This window comes from Heterocephalus glaber, unplaced genomic scaffold, assembly GCF_053883595.1.
Source record: "Heterocephalus glaber isolate CG9 unplaced genomic scaffold, H.glaber_assembly_v1.0 deba00001547, whole genome shotgun sequence".
Taxonomy (NCBI): Eukaryota; Metazoa; Chordata; class Mammalia; order Rodentia; family Bathyergidae; genus Heterocephalus; species Heterocephalus glaber.
The window spans coordinates 590,625-614,300 of NW_028258340.1; the positions used below are offsets into that span (position 1 = coordinate 590,625).

Below are 23,676 nucleotides of genomic sequence, written 5' to 3' on the forward strand. Positions count from 1 at the left end.
GTTTTTATTGCAATAGCTTTGTACTATAGTTGCAAGTTGGGGATTGTGATACCCCCAGCCATGTCTCTGTTGCCTAGAATTGCTTTTGCTATTCTAGGTTTCTTCTGCTTCCAAATGAATTTTTGGATTGTTTTCTCAAGGTCCGTAAAGTACACTGCTAGGATTTCACTTGGAATTGCATTGAATCTATAGAGCAGTTTTGTAAGTATAGCCATTTTCCCTATGTTCATCCTTCCTACCCAGGAGCAGGGGATGTCTGTCCATTTTCTGATATCATCTTCAATCTCTCTTTTCAGAGTGCTATACTTTTCAGAGAAGAGGTCTTTGATTTCTTTTGTTAGGTTGATTCCTAGGTATTTCAGTTTTTTGGATGCTACTGTGAAAGGAACTGTTTGCCCTATTTCTCTCTCAGTGAGTCTGTTATTCATGTACAGAAAAGCTATTGATTTTTGTGCGTTGACTTTGTTTTTTTTTCCCCCCATTAAGTTTATTGGTACATTTTCTGTATAAAATACAGTTACATTCATCATTGGGATCTTGTACCTTTACATGAGTATCTTGGTTCTTATTTTTTTCCCCTTCCCTTGCCCTCCCTTCACCCCTCCACCCTTCCCTATTTGCAAAGACCTTGTTTCCATTTTTTTCCCTCTTTTCATATTTTTTCCCTTCCCCTACCCCTACCAATTCCTCTGCTCTTTTAGACATTTTCTTCCTGTTACACAATATCAGTTATACTTTTTTTAAATTACAATATTAAGATCTAGGAGACATTACCACAGATTTTACAGAATTTAAAAAGATATAGAAAGCATATTACAAAGATCTTTTTGAAATAAATTTGACAACTTCCAAGAAGTACTTTGGAAGACAAATTAATGAAACTAACTCTGGAGGAAATAAAAAATTTGAATAGCACCTATTAAAGAAAGTATATTCCTAGCTTGAAAACCTACCTATATGACAATAGCAGGCTCATAAACATTTTAACTGATCAATTATATCAAACAATTAAAGCAGAAAAAAGAAGGAACACTTCTCCCCTCATTTTAGGAACTCAACATTGTGCTAATCCTAAAACTGCATAAAGATAATAGAAGAAAAAAAGTATGATCATAGATAGAAATTTGTTTAACAAAACAAACTATTAGAATTCTGTCAGATCTGGCAGGATGTAGAAAGTGGTTTTGTTATAGGGATGGCAGTGTTGGTTCAGCATTGGAAGATCCACCCCCAAAAGTCATCATTTAAACAGAGGAAAGGAAAAAGCCATATGATCCTGTCACTAGTTGGAGAAAGAGTATTGGACTAAATTCCACAGCTGTTCATGGTCAAAGCTATCAGGAGACTAGAAGTAGAGCAGAAACTTCTCAACAGATTAAGGACATGTACTCCATACTTCCAGTGAGAATGCCTTATATAAATGGAGAAGATACAATGCTTTCTCCTTCAGGTGGGGAACAAGGGCAGATATGCTTACTCTTTATCTGTCCATTAAACTTTGAAAACTAGGCCCAAACCAAAATAGTCTGGCAATAAAATGACACAATTAGGATAAGATTGGCACAGCAGAAGCAAAATCTTCACATGTAGATGAAATGATCATCTACAGAGAAAATACTAAGAAATCTCTAGGATCCCCTAGAACTTGTACTTGAATTTAGCAGGATTAGAAAACACAAGGTATATATAACAATTCAGGTCTATGTATAGACCTATATAGACCTATAAAAGAAGAATTGGATATTGAAATTTAAAAGTTATGTAGGAGTACAAAGGACCTAGAAAAGTTAAAAAAAAACAGTGTTGTAAGAAGTTTAGTACCTAATTTTAAGACTTCTTCTAAAGCTACAGTAATCAAGGCAGTGTTGGTGTAAGGCAAGACATATAGATCATTGGAGTAAAGAAGAGAATCTAGAAATAGAACCACACATATATGGTACACTGAGTTTTGAAAGATTATTTAACATTAGCATTTTATAGAATATAAACTCAATTCAAGAGCTGAGGAAGAGATAGTGTTTTCAGCAAAGGGCACTAGAACACCTGGTATCCGTATATAAAAAATTAACCTCAACCCTTTTTTTCCATACATGAAAATAACTTGAAGGGATCTATGAACCTAAATAAGAAAGCCCAAAACTATGAAACTTTAAGAAGAAAGTATAAGGGAAAATATTTATGAATTCAGGGTAGGCAAGAACTACCTAGGATACAAAAAACATGATGTATAAAAGAAAAAAACTGATAAATGGGATTCCATCAAAATTTAGAACTTTAAATGACATCATTAAAATGAAAAGTAGTCCTTAAACAGACCATATTTACAATGTATAAAACCTATGACCAGAATATATAAAGAATTCTTAGGGCTCATTAATAGACAACTCAACTAAAATGTAGATGTATGAGGATGATAAATAGCCAGTATAGCACAAGGAATGGTGTGCAACTCTAGAATCAGAAAAATTCTAATCAGTACAATAATAAGATTGAATTATACACTCATTAGGGAGATGAAGTTCAAAGTTTTAAAGGCCTTGTCATGACTTTTTCCTTTTGTTGGATTCTCCCCCTTTGTGTTTAATTTGTCACGCCCAATGGATTCATTCTGCTGGGTTTCCTGGGGTTGTGATCTTCATTGTCTTTTCCTAGGGTATAGTCTAAAATTTTTTTGAGTGCCGGTTTGGTATTCATGAAGTTCCTGAGGTGCTCTTTGTCATGAAAGTATCTTATTTCTCCATCAATTTTGAAAGATAGTTTTGCAGGGTACATCAATCTGGGTTGGAGGCTGTTTTCCTTTAGGGTTTGAAATCCATCACTCCAAGCTCTTCTTACCTTGAGGGTTTGCATTGAGAAGTCTGCTGTGAATCTGATGGGCTTTCCTTTGTATGTGATTTGTTTCTTTTCTCTCACTGCTTGTAGAATTTTATTCTTCTGTTGGATTTCCTAACTATTATATACCTATGTGTAGATTTTTTTTTATTAAGGCTAGCTGGAGTCCTCTATGCCTCCCTTATCTGTATGTGAAGTTCTTTCCCCCTGCTTGGGAAGTTTTCTGCCATCACTTCTGTGAAGAGTTTTTTTTTATGTCATCTGCACTCTCTCCTCTTTCTTCATTGACTCCAATCAGTCTTATGTTATTCTTCTTTGCATCATCTAGCAGCTGCTGGATTGATTTCTCATGTTCCTTTACAATTTTAAAGCAATTTTTCTTTTCCTCCTCACTAATTGCAATCTTATCTTCTGTATGTGAAATTCTATCCTCACATTGGTTCTTTCTGCTGCGCAGTCTTTCAATGGAGTTTTTAATCTCTTGGAAATGTGTTTGTATCTGTTTTATGGATTCCATTTGTTTCCTATGTTGGGATTCCATCATGTTCCTCAGATCCTCTATTTTTTTATGTGTCCTCTCTAGATTTATTAATCATGTCTTGCACCATGAGCAAACTCTTTGCTGTTATCTGAGTAATTATTTCTGATTTCATTTTTCCCAGATCCTCTTTTGTTGCCAGTTCAGAGAGTCCAGGTGGTTGAGTATCAGATTGTTCCATCTTGTTTCCCTTTGGGGTTCCTGTAGGTGATCCAGAAGTCTGTTTTTGAGTCTTGTTTATGTGTCTTCTCATTTCCACGGGAGGGGGTGCTTCTGCCACCCACTCGGCTCACCTTCTCTGTCCTAGGAGCTTGGCATGGCAGTGGGGGAGCTTCCTTCTGGGTTCTGGGACCAGCTCAGCTTCTCTGCCCTAGGGCACTGGGATGCAGGCAGGGAGCTTCCGGGTGCTGGGATGGGCTGAGCTTACCTGCCCTAGGAGCCTGGGATGCAGGCAGGGAGCTTCCTCACGGGTTCTGGGACTGGCCCAGCCTCTCTGCCCTAAGAGCCTGGGATGGAGGTGAGGAGCTTCCAAATTTTATGTGTTGACCTTGTATTGAGCTACTTTACTGAATTTGGTTATTAAGTCTAGAAGACTTTTGGTGGAGTTCTTGGGGTCTTCTATATAGAGTATCATGTCATCTGCAAATAATGACAATTTCACTTCTTCATTTCCTATCTTTATCCCTTTTATTTCTTTCTCTTGTCTAATTACTGTGGCTACTGTTTCCAAGACTATATTGAACAGGAGTGGTGATAGTGGACATCCTTGTCTTGCTCCTGATTTTAGTGTGAAGGATTTCAGTTTTTGACCATTTAGTATGATATTGGCTGTTGGTTTTTCATGGATGGCTTTTATCAGATTGAGGTAGAGACCATCTATTCCAATTTTTTGTAGGGCTTTTATCATAAATGCATGTTGGATTCTGTCAAATGCTTTTTCTGCATCTATTGAGATGATCATATGTTTTTTGTCCTTGGCTCTATTGATATAGTGTATTACATTGATTGATTTTCGTATATTGAACCCTCCCTGCATTCCGGGGATGAATCCCACTTGATCAGGGTGTATGATCTTCTTGATGATCTTCTGCATTCTGTTTGCCAGTATCTTATCAAGGATTTTTTCATCTATGTTCATTAGTGAGATTGGCCTATAGTTCTCTTTTTCAGTTGGGTCTTTCTCTGCTTTGGGGATCAAGGTGATGCTTGCTTCCAGGAATGAATTTGGGAGTATTGCTTCCCTTTCAGCTTCATTGAAGAGTTTAAACAGTAGTGGCAGCAGTTCCTCTCTAAATAAATGTCTTGTAGAATTCAGTAGTGAAGTCATCAGGACCTCGGCTTTTCTTAGTTGGTAAATTTTAAATTATATTTTCAATTTCATTGATTGATATTGGGTTGTTCAGAATTTTTCGGTCTTCTTCGTTCAACTTTGGTAATTCAAACATATCTAGGAATGTGTTCACTTCTTCTGTGTTTTCCATCTTATTGGCGTATAGGTTCTGGAAGTAGGTATTGATGATCCTCTGGATTTGTGCTGGGTCTGTTGTCATTTCACCCTTTTCATTCCTAATTGCATGGATTTGGGCCTTTTCTTTCCTTTTTCTGATAAGCTTGGCTAAGGGTTTGTCAATTTTGCTTATTCTTTCGAAGAACCAACTCTTGGCTTCATTGATTTTTTGTACCATTCTCTTAGTCTCCATTGAATTGATTTGTGCTCTGATCTTTATAATTTCCTCCCTTGTATAAGCTTTGGGGTTGTCCTGCTCTTCTTTTTCTAGAAGCTTGAGGCTCAGCATCATGTTGTTTAATTGGGCTTGCTTTGTTTTCCTAATATGAGTATTCAGTACTATGAATTTCCCTCATAAAACTGCTTTTATTGATTCCAATAGATTCCAATATGCTGTACTGTCATTTATTTCAAGGAACTGTCATATCTTCTTTAATTTCCTCTGTGACCCATTGGTTATTCAGAAGTGTGTTGTTCAATTTCCATGTGTTTATGAAATTTTTCCAGTTTCTTTTGCTATGGATCTCCAATTTCATTGCACTATGGTCTGATAATATACAGGGGATAACTTCAATTCCTTTGCACTTGCCTAAATATGTTCTATGAGCGAATATGTTGTCTATTTTGGAGAACAACCCATGTGCAGTTGAAAAGAATGTGTATTTTGATTTAATTGGGGGGAACCCCCTGTAAACATCTGTTAAGTTCATTGGTTGAAGAGTTTGATTGAGTTCTAGTATTTCATTACTTTTTTTGTCTAGTTGATCTATCAGTTTGTGACAGTGGGGTATTGAGGTCCCCCACTACTATTGTATTAGTGGATATATGATTTTTTATGTCTGTTAGTATTTGTTTTATATAGTTGGGCACACTAGTGTTTTGCATATACATTTATGATTGTCATCTCTTCCTGTTCGATCGTTCCCTTTTCAAGGATGTTGTGTCCTTCTTTGTCTCTCTTAATCAGTGTTGGTTTAAAATCTACTTGATCTGACAAGAGGATAGCTACTCCTATTTTTTTTCAGGTTCCTGTTGCATGGAGTACTGTTTTCCACCCTTTAAGTTTCAGTCTATGAGTTTTTTTTTAATTAGGTGTGTTTCTTGCATGCAGCATATTTTTGGATATTGCTTCTTGACACATTCTGTCAATTTCTTTTCTTCAAATATATATATTTATTGGTGCATTTTAGGTATAAAATACATTTACATATATCATTGGGTGTTTGTACCAGAACATGATGTATCTTAGTTTTCATTTTTTCTCCCATTACCTGTGCACTCTTCACCCCCTCCACCCTTCCCTATTTGCACAGAGTTCGTTTCCATTTTTTTCCTCATAATTTTTCCTTTCCCATCTTCCCTTTCCCCTTTCCCTTCCACCATCCCCAAACCTTTGGACTTTTTCTTATTTCAAATTATCAATTATTCATTTTATTTTATTTTATTTATTTTTTTTAATTTTTATTTTTTGTATTAAATTCTTTTATTGGTACATTGTAGGTATACAACACAATTACATTTCTCATTGGGAATTGTACTGTTACATAATGCATCTTGGTTATTTTTTCCCCATTCCTAGCCCTCCCTTCATGCCCTCCACCCTTCCCTATTTACAAAGACTTTATTTCCATTTTTCCATTTCTCATCATTTTTCTTTTCCCTTCTTTCCTTTCCCCCGCCCCTCCCACTACCCCTACCCCTTTGGACCTTTTCTTCCTATTTTACATTATCGATTATTCATTCTAATCATTGGTACATTTTAGGTATACAATATAATGACATTCATCATTGGAAATTTGCACCTTTACATAGTCTCTCTTGGTTCTTATTTTTCACCCTTGCCCAGCCTTCCCTTCCACCCCTCCAGTCCTCCCTATTTACAAAGATTTTGTTCCTATTTTTCCATTTTCTCATATTAATCCCATTCCCTTCTATCCTTTTCCCTAGCCCTCCCACTTTCTTCCCCTTTGCCCCCTTTTTTCCCATTTCACATTACCTATTATACATTTAGTCCTTATTTACACTTTCAGTTTCTCACACCAGAGAAACTATTCGGTAATTACACATGTGTGTCCTATTTATTTCACTTAAGAGTATCGCCTCAATGTGCATCCACTTAGCTATAAATGTCTCTAATTTCTCATTTTTTATGGCTGAGTGGTGCTCCATTTTATAAAAAAAAAAAACATTTTCTTTATCCAGTCTCTAGTTGATGGGCATTTGGGCTGTTTCCAAGTTTCAGCTTTTACAAACTGTGCTGCTGTGAACATGGGTGCACATATATCACTGTGGTATGATTCCTTTAATTCTTTGGGGAAGATCCCCAGGAGTGGAAGAGTGGGGTCAAATGGGACTTCCAGTCCTAGTTCTTTGAGGTATCTCCATACTGATTTCCACAGTGGTTGCACCAGTCTACACTCCCACCAGTGGTGCAGCAGGGTTCCTCTTTCCCCACAGCCCCTTCAGCATTTGTTATTGGTTGATTTCATGATAGCAGCCATTCTTTCTGGAGTGAAGTGGAATCTCAGAGTTGTCTTCATTTGCATCTCTCGAATGACCAGTGATGTTGAACATTTTTTCATGTATTTATTTGCTATTTCCACTTCTTCGTCTGAGAAATGTCTGTTCATTTCAGATGCCCATTTTTGGATTGGGACTTTAAATTTGGGAGGTCTGATCTTTTTAAGTTCTTTATAGATTCGAGATAGTAGACCTTTGTCTGAGGAAGAGCAGGTGAAGATTTGTTCCCACATTGTGGGTTGTCTCTTCACACTGCTGGTGGTTTCTCTTGCTGTGCAGAAGCCTTTTAATAAGAAGAGATCCCACTTGTTGATTGTTTGTGCTAGTTCACAGGCAACTGAGGTTTTGTTCATAAAATCTTTTCCTACACCAATGTCTTCAAGGGTTCTACCTAACCTCTGTTCCAACTGGTTCAGAGTTTCTATTTTAATATTTAGATCTTTAATCCATTTTGATTTTAGTTTAGTGCATGGTGAGAGATATAGGTCTAGTTTTAATCTTTGGCATGTTGAAGCCCAATTTTTCCAGCACCATTTATTAAAGAGGCTATCTTTCCTCCAGTGAGGGTGTTTGGCTCCTTTGTCAAAGATGAGATGGCTGAGTGTGTCTGGCATTGTTTCTGCATCTTCTAGTCTGTTCCACTAGTCCTCAGGTCTGTTTCTTTGCCAGTACCATGCTGTTTTTATCACAGTAGCTTTGTAGTATAGTTGCAGGTTGGGGATTGTGATACCCCCTGCCATGTCTCTGTTACCTAGAATTGCTTTTGCTATTCTGGGTCTCTTCTTGTTCCAAATGAAGTTTTGGATTGTTTTCTTGAGGTCTATGAAGTATGCTGCTGGGATCTCAATTGGAATTGCATTAAATCTATATAGCAGTTTTGGAAGTATGGCCATTTTCACTATATGAATCCTTCCTACCCAGGAGCAGCGGATGTCTGTCCATTTTGTGATATCATCTTCAATCTCTCTTTTCAGAGTGCCATAGTTTTCAGAGAAGAGGTCTTTGATCTCTTTTGTTAGGTTGATTCCTAGGTATTTCAGTTTTTTGGATGCTATTGTGAAAGGAATTATTTGCCCTATTTCTCTCTCAGTGAGTCTGTCATTGGTGTAGAGGAAAGCTATTGATTTTTGTGTGTTGACCTTGTAACCAGCTACTTGACTGAATTTGGTTATTAAGTCTAGAAGACTTTTGGTGGAGTTCTTGGGGTCTTCTATATAGAGTATCATGTCATCTGCAAATAATGACAATTTGACTTCTTCATTTCCTATCTTTATTCCTTTTATTTCTTTCACTTGTCTAATTGCCGTGGCTAATGTTTCCAGAACTATATTGAACAAGAGTGGTGATAGTGGATATCCTTGTCTTGTTCCTGATTTGAGTTTGAAGGATTTCAGTTTTTGACCATTTAGTATGATATTGGCTGTTGGTTTTTCATAGATGGCTTCTATCAGTTTGAGGTAGAGACCATCTATTCCAATTTTCTGTAGGGTTTTTATCATAAATGCATGTTGGATTTTGTCCAATGCTTTTTCTGTGTCTATGGAGAGAATCATATGTTTTTTGTCCTTGGCTCTATTGATATAGTGTATTATATTGATTGATTTTCGTATATTGAACCCTCCCTGCATTCCGGGGATGAATCCCACTTGATCAGGGTGTATGATCTTCTTGATGATCTTCTGCATTCTGTTTGCCATTATCTTATTAAGGATTTTTGCATCTATGTTCATTAGTGAGATTGGCCTATAGTTCTCTTTTTCAGTTGGGTCTTTCTCTGCTTTGGGGATCAAGGTGATGCTTGCTTCCAGGAATGAATTTGGGAGTATTGCTTCCCTTTCAATTTCATTGAAGAGTTTAAACAGTAGTGGCAGCAGTTCCTCTCTAAATGTCTTGTAGAATTCAGCAGTGAAGCCATCAGGGCCCGGGTTTTTCTTAGTTGATAAGTTTGTAATTACATTTTCAGTTTCATTGGTTGATATTGGGTTGTTCAGAACTTTTAGGTCTTCTTCCTTCAACTTTGGTAATTCATATGTATCTAGGAATCTGTCCATTTCTTCTGTGTTGTCCATCTTATTGGTGTATAGGTTCTTGAAGTAGGCATTGATGATCCTCTGGATTTCTGCTGGGTCTGTTGTCATTTCACCCTTTTCATTTTTAATTGCATGGATTTGGGCCTTTTCTTTCCTTTTTCTGACAAGGTTGGCTAAAGGTTTGTCAATTTTGTTGATTCTTTTGAAGAACCAACTCTTGGCTTCATTGATTTTTTGTATCGTTTTCTTAGTCTCCATTGCTTTGATTTGTGCTTGGATCTTTATAATTTCCTCCCTTGTATGAGCTTTGGGTTTGTTATTCTCTTCTTTTTCTAGGAGCTTGAGGTTCTCCATTAAGTTATTTAACTGAGTTCTCTCTGTTGTCCTGATATGGGCATTCACTGCTATGAATTTCCCATGTAGACCTGCTTTCATTGTGTCCCTCAGATTCCTATATGTTGTACTGGCATTATCATTTACTTGTAGAAACTGTCTAATTTATTCTTTAATTTCCTCTGTCACACATTGGTTGTTCAGGAGGGTGTTGTTCAATTTTCATGTGTTTGTGGGGGTTTTGCGGTTTCTTATGTTATTGATCTCCAATTTTATTGCACTATGGTCTGATAATATACAGGGGATAACTTCGATTCTTTTACATTTACTTAGATATGTCCTATGAGCTAGAATGTGATCTATTTTGGAGAATGGCCAATGTGCAGCTGAAAAGAATGTGTATTCTGATTTTATGGGGTGGAACACTCGGTAAAGTTCTATTATGTCCTTTTGTTCAATAGCTTCATTTAGTTCTAGAATTTCATTGTTAATTTTTTTTTAGTTGATCTGTCTATTTGTGATAGAGGGGTGTTGAGGTCCCCCACTACAATTGAATTAGTGCTTATTTGGTTTTTCATGTCCATTAATATTTGTCTTGTATAGTTTGGGGCATTCATATTTCATGCATATATATTTAGGGTTGTCATCTCTTCCTTTTGGATTGTTCCTTTCACAAGGATGTAGTGACCATCTTTGTCTCTCTTAATTAGTTTTGGTTTGAAATCTACTTTGTCTGCAAATAAGATTGCTACTCCTGCTTTTTTCTGAGCTCCTGTCATTTGGAGAACTGTTTTCCATCCTTTTACTTTCAGTCTATGGATTTCCTTTTGAGTTAGGTGTGTTTCTTGTATACAGCATATTTCTGGGTTTTGTTTCTTAATCCATTCTGCCAGTCATTCTGCCAGTACATCCAATTCTCTACCTCTGTCTGGGAAGTCATCTACTATTACCTCTGTGAGCAGTTTTTTATGTCTGTTGTACTTTCTCCTGTTTTTTCGTGGACTCCTATGAGTCTTATGTTATTCTTCTTTGCATCATCTAGCAGCTGTTGGATTGATTTTTTATGGTCCCTTACTATCTTTAAGAGATCTCTGTTTTCATGGCCCTTAACTGCAATCCTGTCTTCTATATCTGATATTCTGTCTTCGGATTCTCTTAGTCTGCTCTGCATGCTTTCAATGGAGTTTTTAATCTCCTGAATATCTGTTTGAATCTGTTTCATGGATTCCATTTCTTTCTTATGTTGGGCTGTCATGTTTTCCCTTTCTTTCTTATACTGGTCATTCATGGCTTCCAGCATGTTTCTGATCTCATCTATTTTCTTATCTGTTTCTGCTCTACAGTTCTAATCATGTCTTTCACTCTGCTCACCATGTCTGTATTTATCTGGGAGATTATTTCTGTTTTGAAATTTTCTAGAGCCTCATGCATCTGCTTTGTTACTTACTGTGCTATTAGTTCAGGGTGTCCAAGTGGTTGCTTATCAGACTTTTCCACCTCATTTTCCCCAGAATTTCCTTTTTGTGGTGTGGAAGCCTGCATTTGTGCCTTGCTTAAGTATCTTCTCATTTTTGTTTTTGGTACTGTCCTTGATTTAATTCCTGGGTTGATATTTCAAGATTGCTTAATGTGGGTATCTTTGTTGCTTGTGTTTAAAACCCTTGTGGAATGATTGCTTTTCAGAGGTGTCTTCCAGATATAGCTTGTGTTTGGGTTTTGAGAATCTAATGACTCTGAAGCTATTATATTTTTCTTATACCAGGAAGGAAAACTAATTAGATCAATCACAACATGTTAGCCCAAATGACATAGTCAGCAATACCATAACATCAAGCACAGCTTAGAAAATGACAATTTGTGGTAGTTATTAATCTATCACTTTTAACTATGTGAGTTAAACTAAAACCGAGGACCCACCCAACATAAGTTTATAATGAATAAACTCTTCATCTTTCCCCTTCGGGGTGGGAAGTTAAAAGGAGTTGGGAAGGGAGGGACAGGTAGAAAGAACAGGTAAGATTAGCAGTGAGGCCAGAAGACACAGAAAGATCACACATACTCTAAGAAGTTGTTAAAGGCAAGAGAAAATGGCAGAATGAAAGAACAAAGATGTGAACAGAATCACCTAATGGCAACAGGGAGGCTAGATACCAAATTTACTTTCCTTTAAACCTAATGATAATCAAGAGAAGAAAAAAGAGAAGAAAAAAACAATAAGGGAGAAATCCAAATTCAGTGCAGAAAGGAACAAATGGGGAGATGAGGAGCAATGTGGGACAGTAAGAGAATGAGTGAGAGAGAGAGAAACAAAAGATAAAAGAAAGAAAAGAAAGAAAAGTAAAACTTTGAAGAGTAGAAAAAAAGTAAAAATTAAGAATTAAAAATAAAAGAAAAAGAAATTTTTTTTTCTTTTTTGCAAATAGCAATAGAAATTATGGGCCTCCTTCAGGGTGTGTCTCTGCTGTCACAGTAGGCAACGTAGGAATCTCTGTGCATATACAAGTCAATGAGTCTCAGCAAGCCAGCATCAGACCAAGTACAGTGGTCTGATGTGCCTTTATTGTAGAGATTCTCTTTACTTTCCTGCTGAGCTTCAGTTTTCTTCAAGGAGCCTGAGAAACCCTCTTTGTGTTACTAACTTCTGCTGTATCTTGTGGCGCTCAGGACAAGGGTCTTTATAATCTCCTGTGCCTCTGTAGTGTGGGACCAGGCAGCAGAAGAGCCAGAAGGTAGGAGGGTCATAAAGGGGGGGCGGGACCTGAGCGTTGGACCTCACTGTGCAGTAGGCATGGCCCGGGATGGCTGCAGGAGCTTCAAGCTGCTTGTCTCACTGGGCCGGTCACAGCAGCGTAGAGCTGTCAGTCTATCTCTTTCGATTGGTGAATTGAGAACATTAACATTGATGGTTATAACTGCTACTTATTGATTTATCCTTGTCATGACTTTTTCTTTTTGTTGGATTCTCCCCCTTTACATTTAATTTCTTGTTGTGCCTGATTGATTCATTCTGCTGGGCTTCCTGGAGTTGTGATCCTCATTGTCTTTTCCTAGGGTATTGTCTAAAATTTTTTGGAGTGCTGGTTTGGTATTCATGAAATTCCTCAGGTGCTCTTTGTCATGAAAGTATTTTATTTCTCCATCAATTCTGAAAGATAGTTTTGCAGGGTACATCAATCTGGGTTGGAGGCTGTTTTCCTTTAGAGCTTGGAATACACCACTCCAAGCTCTTCTTGCCTTGAGGGTTTGTGTTGAGAAGTCTGCTGTGATTCTGATGGGCTTTCCTTTGTAGGTGATTTGTTTCTTTTCTCTAACTGCTTGTAGAACTTTGTTCTTCTTTTGGGTTTCTGGAATCTTAACATTTATATGCCTATGTGTAGATTTTTTTTGATCAAGGCTATTTGGAGTCCTCTATGCCTCACTTATCTGTATGTCAAGTTCTTTCCCCTTGCTTGGGAAGTTTTCTGCCATCACTTCTCTGAACAGTTTTGTTATGTCATCTGCACTCTCTCCTCTTTCTTCATTGACTTCAATCAGTCTTATGTTATTTTTCTTTGCATTGTCTAGCAGCTGCTGGATTGATTTCTTGTGGTCACTTACAATTTTGAAGCAATTTTTCTTTTCCTGGTCACTAATTGCAGTCTTATCTTCTATATCTGAAATTCTGTCTTCAGATTGGCTCATTCTGCTGGTAGAGTTTCAATGGAGTTTTTAATCTCCTGGAAATCTGTTTCCATCTGTTTTGTGGGTTCCATTTGTTTCCTATGTTAGGATTCCATCATGTTCCTCAGCTCCTCTCTAGATTTATCAATCATGTCTTGCAGTATGAGCACAATCTCTGCTGTTATCTGAGAAATTATTTCTGATTTCATTTTTTCAAGATCCTTTTTAGTTGTCAGTTCAGGGAGTCCAGGTGGTTATTAGAGTGTTTTATCTTATTTCCCTTTGGGTTTGCTGTTGGTGATCTGGAAGTCTGGTTTTGAGATCTGTTTATGCATCTTCTCATTGCGAAGAGGGGAGCTTCTGTTGTCACCCACGTGGCTCACTTCCTCTGTGCTGGGAGAGGTGGAATGGAGGCCCATAAGCCCCTTCCTCTGCACTGGGAGTGGTCAAAATCTAGAAAGTTTTATGAACACATATATAATAACTTTCTGTCAAAACAGTATAATGTCAATTGTTTCTGAATTATATCCTGAAAAATCATTTTTCATTTTCAGTGAAACAAATATAAATTTCACTAAAATACTTTTTTAAATAAAGTGCAAACTAATTTGCATTGGTAAAAATTGAAGAAAGGAGAGACTCGTGGACACATTATGAAACCATAGTTGTTATTTTTGCTAAATTTAATTGAATTCATTTCATTAAACAAAAAAATAGCAAAATCGTATATTGAAAGTTCACAGTACAATTTGTTGGTATATTTATATTGTGAAATTATTATCACATTCTTCCTAGTTATCATTTGCCTCACCTAACACAAGTATCTTTTGGATATATGGGAAAAGACTAAAAACATTGCATTATTCACTGTAGTCACTATAAGATTTATGACAATTTTTTGTACTCAAGAGAAACATGGGGCTTTCTTTAGCATATTTCAACTTCCCCACCCCCACTCTTGGGAGCAATCACAGTCCTCTCTGCTTCTGAAAAGTTATCAGTTTTAAGTGCTAAAAACAAATATGATCAAGCTTTGTCTATGCCTCACGTATTTCACTTAATGACCTCATTTAATCCACATTGTCACAAATGAGGGATTTTCTTTGTTTTAAAGTACCAATAAAATTTCAGTGTATGAATAAACTTCACTTTATCTATTCAACTAAGGCCATTGATTGCATGTAAAATGTCCCTTTAAGGTCGTGTAGTGAAGATTTGAGTGCAAGGTGCTTTGTTGCTCCGAATTTAACATTTTTATGTACTTTCTGACCTCATCAATGTATTAATCCATAGATATATTGGAGGAAGAATGTCCCTGGGTGTGTGCTTTAAAACAATGCATCTCATTACTAGCATACCTATTTCTGGCTTTTCTCACATTGTGTATTTATGCTAAATCTCATTTTGAGTTCGTGCATGTTTTCTGACATTATGAGAATCAAAAAATGCTTTCTCACATTATTTACATAGGCTTTCACTTCAGTCGGAGTTCTTCCATGTTTTTCAAGGTAAGTGGAAAAATTGCAGTGTTTTCCACATTTATTTCATATATATGCCTTCCCTCTCATATGAAGACTTTCATGTATTTGAACACACTAAAAAAAATAAAACATTTCCCACATTGTCCATATATGTTCAGATTCTCTGTTCTATGAATTTCCTTAGGTATATAATGATACTTCTGTACTATAAGATTTTTATATTGCATGCAAAGAAATGGCTTCTCTACACTGTCCTTTCATGTTTGTGCAAGTCACTATATATATTCAAAATTTTCTTTCTTAATTTTTTAATGTCTATGTTGATTACTAAATAACTGAAGGCTTTTCCATATTGCTTACGTACACAGGGTTTCTAACTTGTGTAATTCCTTTCATGTATTTGACGACTACTCTGTGTGCTGAAAGCTTTTCTACATTGCTTACATACTTAGGGCTTTCCCCCCAGTGTAAGTTCGGTCATGTCTTTGACAATTAGGTATGCTGAAAGCTTTCCCACATTGCTAACATACATAGGGTTTCTCCATATAGTGAGCTCTTTCATATTTTTGACAATCATCATGTGTGCTGAAAATTTTTCCATATTGCTTACACACATAGGGTCTCTCCCCGGTGTGAGTCTTCATGTTTTTGACAATTACCATGTGTGCTGAAAGCTTTCCCACATTGCATACATACATAGGGTTTCTCCCCAGTGTGAGTTCTTTCATGTTTTTGACAATCACCACTTGTGGTGAAAGCTTTCCCACATTGCTTACATATATGGGATTTCTCTCCAGTGTGAGTTTTTTCATGTACTTGATAATAAACGTGTTGGCTGAAAGCTTTCCCATGTTGCCTACATACATAGGGTTTCTCACCAGTGTGAGTTTGTTCATGAATTTGACACTGAATGTGTTGGCTGAAAGCTTTCCCACATCGCATACATACATAGGGTTTCTCCCCAGTGTGAGTTCATTCATGTCTTTGACAAGAATGGTGAGAGATGAAAGCTTTTCCACATTGTTTACACACATAGTGTTTTTCCCCAACGTGGGTACTTTCATGATTACCAAATGAAGTGTCATTTGTGAAAGATTTCCCACAGTGTTTATATACATAGAATTTTTCTCCAGTGTGGACTTTTTCATGTTTCTGAATATCACTGTGAGAAATAAAACCTTTTCCACATTGTATACATACATAGATATTCACCCTGCTGTGATTTCTTGCCCAGATTTGAACATAGTTGGGTATACTGAAGGCTTTCTTATCCTGCTTATAAACAAAGGGCTTCTCTTCAGGGTTACTTTCTTCAGTCCAATCAGAGTAGGGTTTTCCATATTGCTTATATTCATAGGGCTTTTCTCCAGGATTTCTCTTTGCATGCTTCTGAAAGGACTGGAAGTCAGTGCAGGTTTTCCCATGTCTGTTACTGTGAGACAGCTTCTATTCAAATCCATGATACTCATATGCTTTGAGTCCAGTGTTACCTGTGATAGGTACAGTTGTTGATGAATGACCAATTAGAGGCTTTCCACAGGCAAGGTTTTCACCAGGCTTTGTACCAAGCAGTTTCATGTGCACATTAGTATTAGGAGTCATAAAAACCATTTCTCCATGTTGATTGCATAATTTATATTGACAGCATTTCTCTACCTCTTCACTTCTGTCAAGAAAAAAAAATAAAACACACAGTCATATATAAAAATGTCTTTATATTGATGGTTTATCAAGAGGAGATCTGATTTGATGACCCCTAAGAATATGTGATCACGAATTTACTGTATACTCTAGATGATGGCTTGGAAACAGCTTTGAACAAAACAGTATTCATTTGGGAGTTTGTAACTGACATGTTTGTAATATGTAATACTTTCATTTTGAAGAATTGGTACATATGATACATTGATTATTTTTCATACACTTTTCCTCCATGACTCTACCCCTTCCCCTTCCACTGAGGCTCTTCACCCTCTCCAAAATGTCTGCCTCTCTCTTTTCTACCATCTCTCCTATATTTTACCCCTTAATTCATATTTTGCATTTCTCATACAACATGTGATATTAAATTGTCTGTGTTTATTTTATTTAATATAACATGGGCTCCAGATCCGTCTATTTTTTGGCAAATGACATCATTTCACTCTCTTTATGGTTGAATACTATTCCATTATATATATACACCACCTTATTTTCAGTGCTGCAGATTGAACCCAGGGCTACAGCACTGAGCTACAGTCTCAGAGTTATTTATCTTTTTTTACGAGACAGAGCCTCATCAATCATTAAGTTCCCCAGGTGGAGTATGAATTTTTGATATTCGTGCCTCAACTTCTCAGCATGCTAGGAATCCAAGCAGACACCATCCTGCCCAGGCTATCCCATTTTTCCTTTCTACTCATCTGTGAATGGGCATCTAGGCTATTTCCAGATCTTCATATTAGGAAGTGGATATGTATGTGTTAGTGTGATATGGTTAATTTAACTTTTGGGGGATTTCTAGTTTTGCTTTTTTGACTAATCTCTATACACATTTCCATAGATGTTATACTACCGTGACATTCCTACAAACATTATGGGAAGGTAGCTTCCAATATTTTGAAAGAAAATGAAAGAATGTATGCTCTGGAAGATTGCTGGGAAACAGCAACTATCAAAGCAGGGGGCATTCATTTGGATTTTGAATACTTCAGGTTACCAGTTTTGCAAATAATGAACATATACACCGCATTTAAATACATATAGCATTACTTCCATAACTTGTTTGAGAAGAAAGCAGTCTTTTGAAAATACATATATATGTAATTAGATATCCTGCACTTAACTCCCAGTCTAAACACAAATATTTTTATATATACCTATAATTAATGCCTAAATACAGTTTCATACAACAGTTTTATAATCTTGAGCATGAAAAATAATTCGTTATTCTTATACATTAGATAGCCTCACTTGTGACATAATGTCATTACTCTGTGCATTTCAGATATTAGGATACTTCAAATATTCAATTTTCAGATTCTAGATACTCAACATGTATGCATCTTTGGAGAAATTTTGTGAGAAATATGAACATGGCTTCATTTGTGTAGTTGCCTTGGTTCTAATATTTCTGAACTTTGAAGAATATTCTTCTTACCTTAGATTACCTTAGATTTTTCCTGTAATTGTTGTACTCATGTTCAATTTGCTGGTCATCCCAGTTTCTTCCTAAAATGTTGAAAAAGAAATATGATGATGAGTTAATACATTATATAAAAGGGTGTTATATTCCAATTAAGAAAACTGCACTGATGAGCAACAACCAATGCTCTCTGATTGCATAAATGAGAAAATGATATCTTCCTTACATATAGCAGCCACATTTCTAAAGTTTTCCCATATCTCTGTAGAGCTTCTTTTGGGATGGATCCAGCAAAGCCCGCTCCTCCCTGGTGAAGGTCACAGCCACATCCTCAAAGGTCACTGCCTTCTATAGCATCAGAAATATATTTCCAAGAAGAAGAGTGAGACTCTCAAAATGAAATATTTCCACTCTACTCATAAAAAGCTGAAACGAGGCTGAGTCCTACAAATGTTTACTTCATACTTCAGTCATCAAATACTTATTCTCCATCCACATGCACTTGTCACATAGGAATTTTGATAGATGGATGTAGGCAGCAGTGTTAGAGCTCAAAGATACCATTAGACTATTTTCTCTTTCAAGGCCACTCCTTCTAATGATTTTATCTTTGATGCCTGTCCTCCCTCATTAAAATACTAGTCCTGTGCTAAATGGGAATTCATTACTAAAAAACTCCCAGCAGAATGGGAATACTGGTTCTCTTGCTGGCTAAACCCAGTTTTATTTATACACTGTCTCTAAAGCATGGTTCATGGAGGGAGCCTGCTAAATCAGTGAAGTAAATAAAAGAGAATAAAACCTTAGGTATATGAAAACTTCACAACTGATATTGTGAAATAGGCAGAAAATGTCTAAAGGAATAGGGGAAGTGGGAGGGGAAGGGGAAAGGAAAGAAGGGAAAAGAAAAAATATGAGAAAAGGAAAAATATGGAAATGAAGTCTTTATAAATAGGGAAGGGTGAAGGGGGTGAAGGGAAGGCAGGGGAATGGGGAAAAAATAAGAACCAAGATACATCACGTAAAGGTACAAGATCCCAAAGATGAATGCAATTGTATTGTATACCTAAAATGTACCAATAAACTAAATGGAAAAAAATGATACAGATCATAGAAAATATCTCTATTTCAATTTATTATTTAGGAAAATGATCCCTTCCTTCTCTGATTGTATTTAGATAGCATTGTGAAACTTAAAACTGGTTTCATAGAAAAAAACTGTAATTAAACACAAAATAAAATTCATGAATCATAAGTTAAAATGCTAATGAAAAACTACAGTTTTTACTAGGAATGTCTATCAATGAAATTAGATTAGGGAAGACATCCTATAGTTCAATGACAAAATGCTTACTTGTCATGGAGATATAAACATTTTTAAGGTGTGTAGAAAGAGAAATGCAGAGATGTGCCAACTGAGTATCTTGCCTCTAGCCACAGATTAGGGATGTGCACCCAGCCAAAGGAGGACACTAGGAGTGATCAAGTGTCCACTGTCAGCCACACACTGTGACCCACATGCCGAGGCCAAGGAGTGCCCCAGGACTGACCAACCAAATATGCCACCACTAGCTGCATGCAAGGGTCTGTGTGTCCAGCCCAGGGAGGACACCAAGATCCACTGACCAAGCATCCTACCCACAGCTGCATGCCCACAGCTACTTGTGGGATGTCCTCAGCATATGGTAACAGAGATGACATACAACAGACTCACCTGACTGAAGATGATAACAACACCCAGGAGGAAAGTTTTGCTTAAGGACTGAAATATTTTTTGGATATTGAGGCAAAAAAGTAACCTCAAAAAATATATGGTTTGCCTATTTTGATGCAGAAGGGAGTGATTTGGAGCATGGTCTTATGAGATCTGTCAATCACATATGATACAGGCAGAACAGCTGGGTCAAAGGGCCAAAAAATTTTATCAGTGCACTCTTTTAATTGGGCTCACTTCTAACTACTCTTTGCTTCCAACAGCTCCTCAGGTGATAATAAAACTTATTAATTTGGAGTTAAATTCTCAGACATAAACAAACTCTTTAGAAATGAGTTACCTTTGAAAGTCTTGGGCATGTAGAAGTCTCATGATATGGGTGCTCACATTTTCTCAAAGGTTATATATACACTTTGGAAATATAGAAAAATTAATTATCACTGCTATTCTTGGCTCTGTAATTGTTTTATGTGTTTTCTTTTTGTCTTACACTTCTGCCTAGTATGCTCCTTTGCTATATACTTTATATGTCTTTCTAGCCTCCAAGGTATTTATTGCAAAGATGGACAGAGTAGTCACTCCATTAATGCAAGTTTCACTCTTAAAGATATTTGGAATTTTCAATGATTTTTACAGAGTCAAGCAGACTCATGGCTCTGTAATATGTTATTAGTAGCATTTTAGTTTCACTAGTCCCTTGCATGACCTGGAGGAGCTCCTTTATTAATGAGGCAAGCACATTCAATACACAGCTTCCAGGAATATCAGCTATGTGATCAATGTAACCTTGAAGAATTCATGGAAGCTGCTAAGATGCCAGAAAAGGGAATGTGAGAAAATACAGGAATAGATACTTTATTGATTTGCTAAATATCATATCTGGACTGTATCTGTTTTGCAAACTTGATTATTGATAAGCACTTTATATATTCCTATACATAAGATATCTTGGTGATTTTCTGAATAATTTTCATCCCTGCCTTTTCTGACATGTGAGTGATCAATACTGCCTGAACCTAGCTGATGTGTTAATTTGTTGGCGGTTGCTGTATTTTATTTTAAAGGTTATTGGAGCATATATGTTCTCAAGAAAAACAAATCATTTTCTTTGAACTATCTTGGTAGCATGATGTCTAATACACATATTCCTCATTTAACAAACAGCCTGTGTAATGACTGAAATTATGACCCAGACATGCTGTTCAGGTTTACAACCCCACTGCTCAGACTTATCACTGGCCTTTTTTATTGTTGTTGTACAATTCTGTACACCTCATTGATAGAGCTTAAATGTCTTTTTTTGTATAGTATACCTTATTTATAAATATTATAATTTTTATTGATTGTGCGGTACAGTACAATTCTGTAGTTTTATGTTCTATTATCCATTACAGAATTGCATGTAAGAGTTATGCAAATAAAATCAAAGTCATCAAGTTGGAGTTTCCTTTGATCATTTCATTGCTCTGAATATTGAAATGTACAAACTACATACAATTCCTCATTTAGCAACCAATTCGTTTAATGATCTAGTCATGGAAACATTTTGGTTGTTAAACAAGGAGTGTCTGTAGAACTAAAAACCCAGATACAATGAAAAAAACAAGCAAAATCAGTTGACAAACAATAACACAAAATGACAGGAAAAGAAAAACAAAGGAGTCACTAACAGAGAAAGAATGTAATGATATTAAATCATCAACACATCTAATTAATATTTCTCAACATTAATGTCTTCAACTCTCCAATTAAAAGACACAGATTGGTGGAATGCATCAAAAAACAGAAGCCAACAGTATGTCACATTCAGGAAACTCATCTAATCCACAACAATATCCAAAGACTAAAAATTAAAGAACAGAAATTGAACAGTGGTAGCAATTTTAAACTCAGATAATGTGAACTTCAAGCAAAAACTGATTAGAAGAGACAAACGTCACTAGATGCTAGTTAAGGGAACAATCTAACAAGAAGAGATGTTTATAAATATTTATGCACCAAGTACCGGTACACCATAATACTCATAAAACATATCACAAAACTTTAAAGATCAAATAAATATATAATCACAAAGAAATATCAAAGATAAACCACACCCTTGAACATATAAATTTAATAGATATCTACAGAGTATTTGAACCCATTGAAGCAGAGTATACATTTTTTTCTGCAGCACATGGTACTTTTTTCAAAATAGATCCCACACTAGTCACAAAGCCTGCTTAAATAAAAGAAAACCACTCCATGTGTACTGTCAGACCACTATTCAGAAGAAATTATAGAAAGGTAGAAGCACCTGGAAAATTAATAAGACACCCTTAAACAACCAATGGGTCATTGAAGAAATCAGGGTAGAAATTTAAACGTTCCTGGAAGTTAATGACAATGACTATACAACTCATTGGAACCTTTTGGATGAAAGGAGTCCTTGGAGAGAAGTTCAGTGCAATCAATGCTCATGTAAGGAAAACAGTGAGTTCAAATAAATAATCTTACATGAAATCTTATGATACTTGAGAAAAAACAATAATCTAGGTCAAAACCAAAATTAAGGATGTAAATTATAAAACTTACAGCAGAACTCAATGAAATTGGGACTAGAAAAATGCACAGAACATCAGACAATCAAAGAGCTGATTTGTTGAAAGAATAAATAAAATACAGGGCCGGGGATTTAGCTCAGTGACTTTGCCGCCTTCTGTGCAAGTGCAAGGACCTGAGTTCAATCCCTGGTACCAAAAAAAAAAAAAAAAAAAAAAAAAAAAGAATAAATAAAGTACAGAGTCCACCAAAACTGTGTATACACACTTCAGGAAAAAAATAGTATGATATTTTTTCAACTGATGGCCACCACTTTGAGCACCTTTTATAACTGTAGATGTGAAAAGTAACTTGTATTAAACTCATGATGTCTCAATAATTTAGTATTAAACTACACAAGTTTTTCTTTTCCTGTGTGTATACATTTTTTTGGCAGATGCTGTAGATAAGGTCTTAGCCAGACATATCAAGGGAGAAAGAGAAAAGACTCACATCAATACAATTAGAAGTGAAAAAGGAGAAATCAAAACAGAAACTGTCAATATTCAGAAGATCGTAATTTGAAAAACTGTATTTCAAAAAATTGGCAAATTTTGAAGAAATGGACAGATTCTTTGACTCACACCAAATCTAACCCAAAAAGACAAAGATAGTGAACAACCCAATAACAAGCAATGAAGATAGTGTAAAGGAATTTATCAACTAAATAAACCTCAGGACCCAGTGGATTCACTGTTGAGCTACAAAACCTTTAAGGGCGTTATGTCATCTATATTCTTAAATCTGAAAAGAAATGGAAAGAGATGGAGTGCACCTAAATTGACTTTTAGAAGCTAACATCACTGTGATTCCAAAACCTGATAAAGTCTCATCTAAAAAAGAAAATTATAGGGCAATCTTCCTAACAAACATACACGCAAACTCCTCATCAAGATAGTAGTGAATAGAATATAACATGTCATTAAAAAGATCATACATAATGACTAGGTGGGTTTCTCCTAGATACAAGGTGTTTCAACATACATATATCAATAAATCTAATACACCACATGAACAGAAGCAAGGTAAAAAACCACATGATCACATCAATAGATGCAGAAAAGGCATTCAACAAAATCCAAACATTCCTTCATGATAAGAACTCTGAAGAAGGTAGGTATAGAAGGACCATTCCTGAATTTGTTAAAAGCTAGTTATGACAAACAAACCAACAGCTAACATCATTAAGTGGAGAAAAATTAAAAGCATTCCCTCTAAAATCAGGAACAAGACAAGGATGCCCACTAGAACCACTTGTATTCAACATAGTACTTGAAATGTTAACCAGAGCAAAAAGGCAACAGAAAGTAATAAAAGGGATATATATAGGAAAAGAAGAACTCAAATTACCATTATT

The 23,676-nt window shown here is 36.1% G+C and overlaps 1 pseudogene; it reads right to left on the minus strand.

Annotated features, from left to right (window-relative positions):
* Positions 1-15,507: 15,507 nt before the first annotated feature.
* LOC147824310 (zinc finger protein 441-like) lies at positions 15,508-21,755 on the minus strand (annotated as a pseudogene).
* Between the last annotated feature and the right edge of the window lie 1,921 nt (positions 21,756-23,676).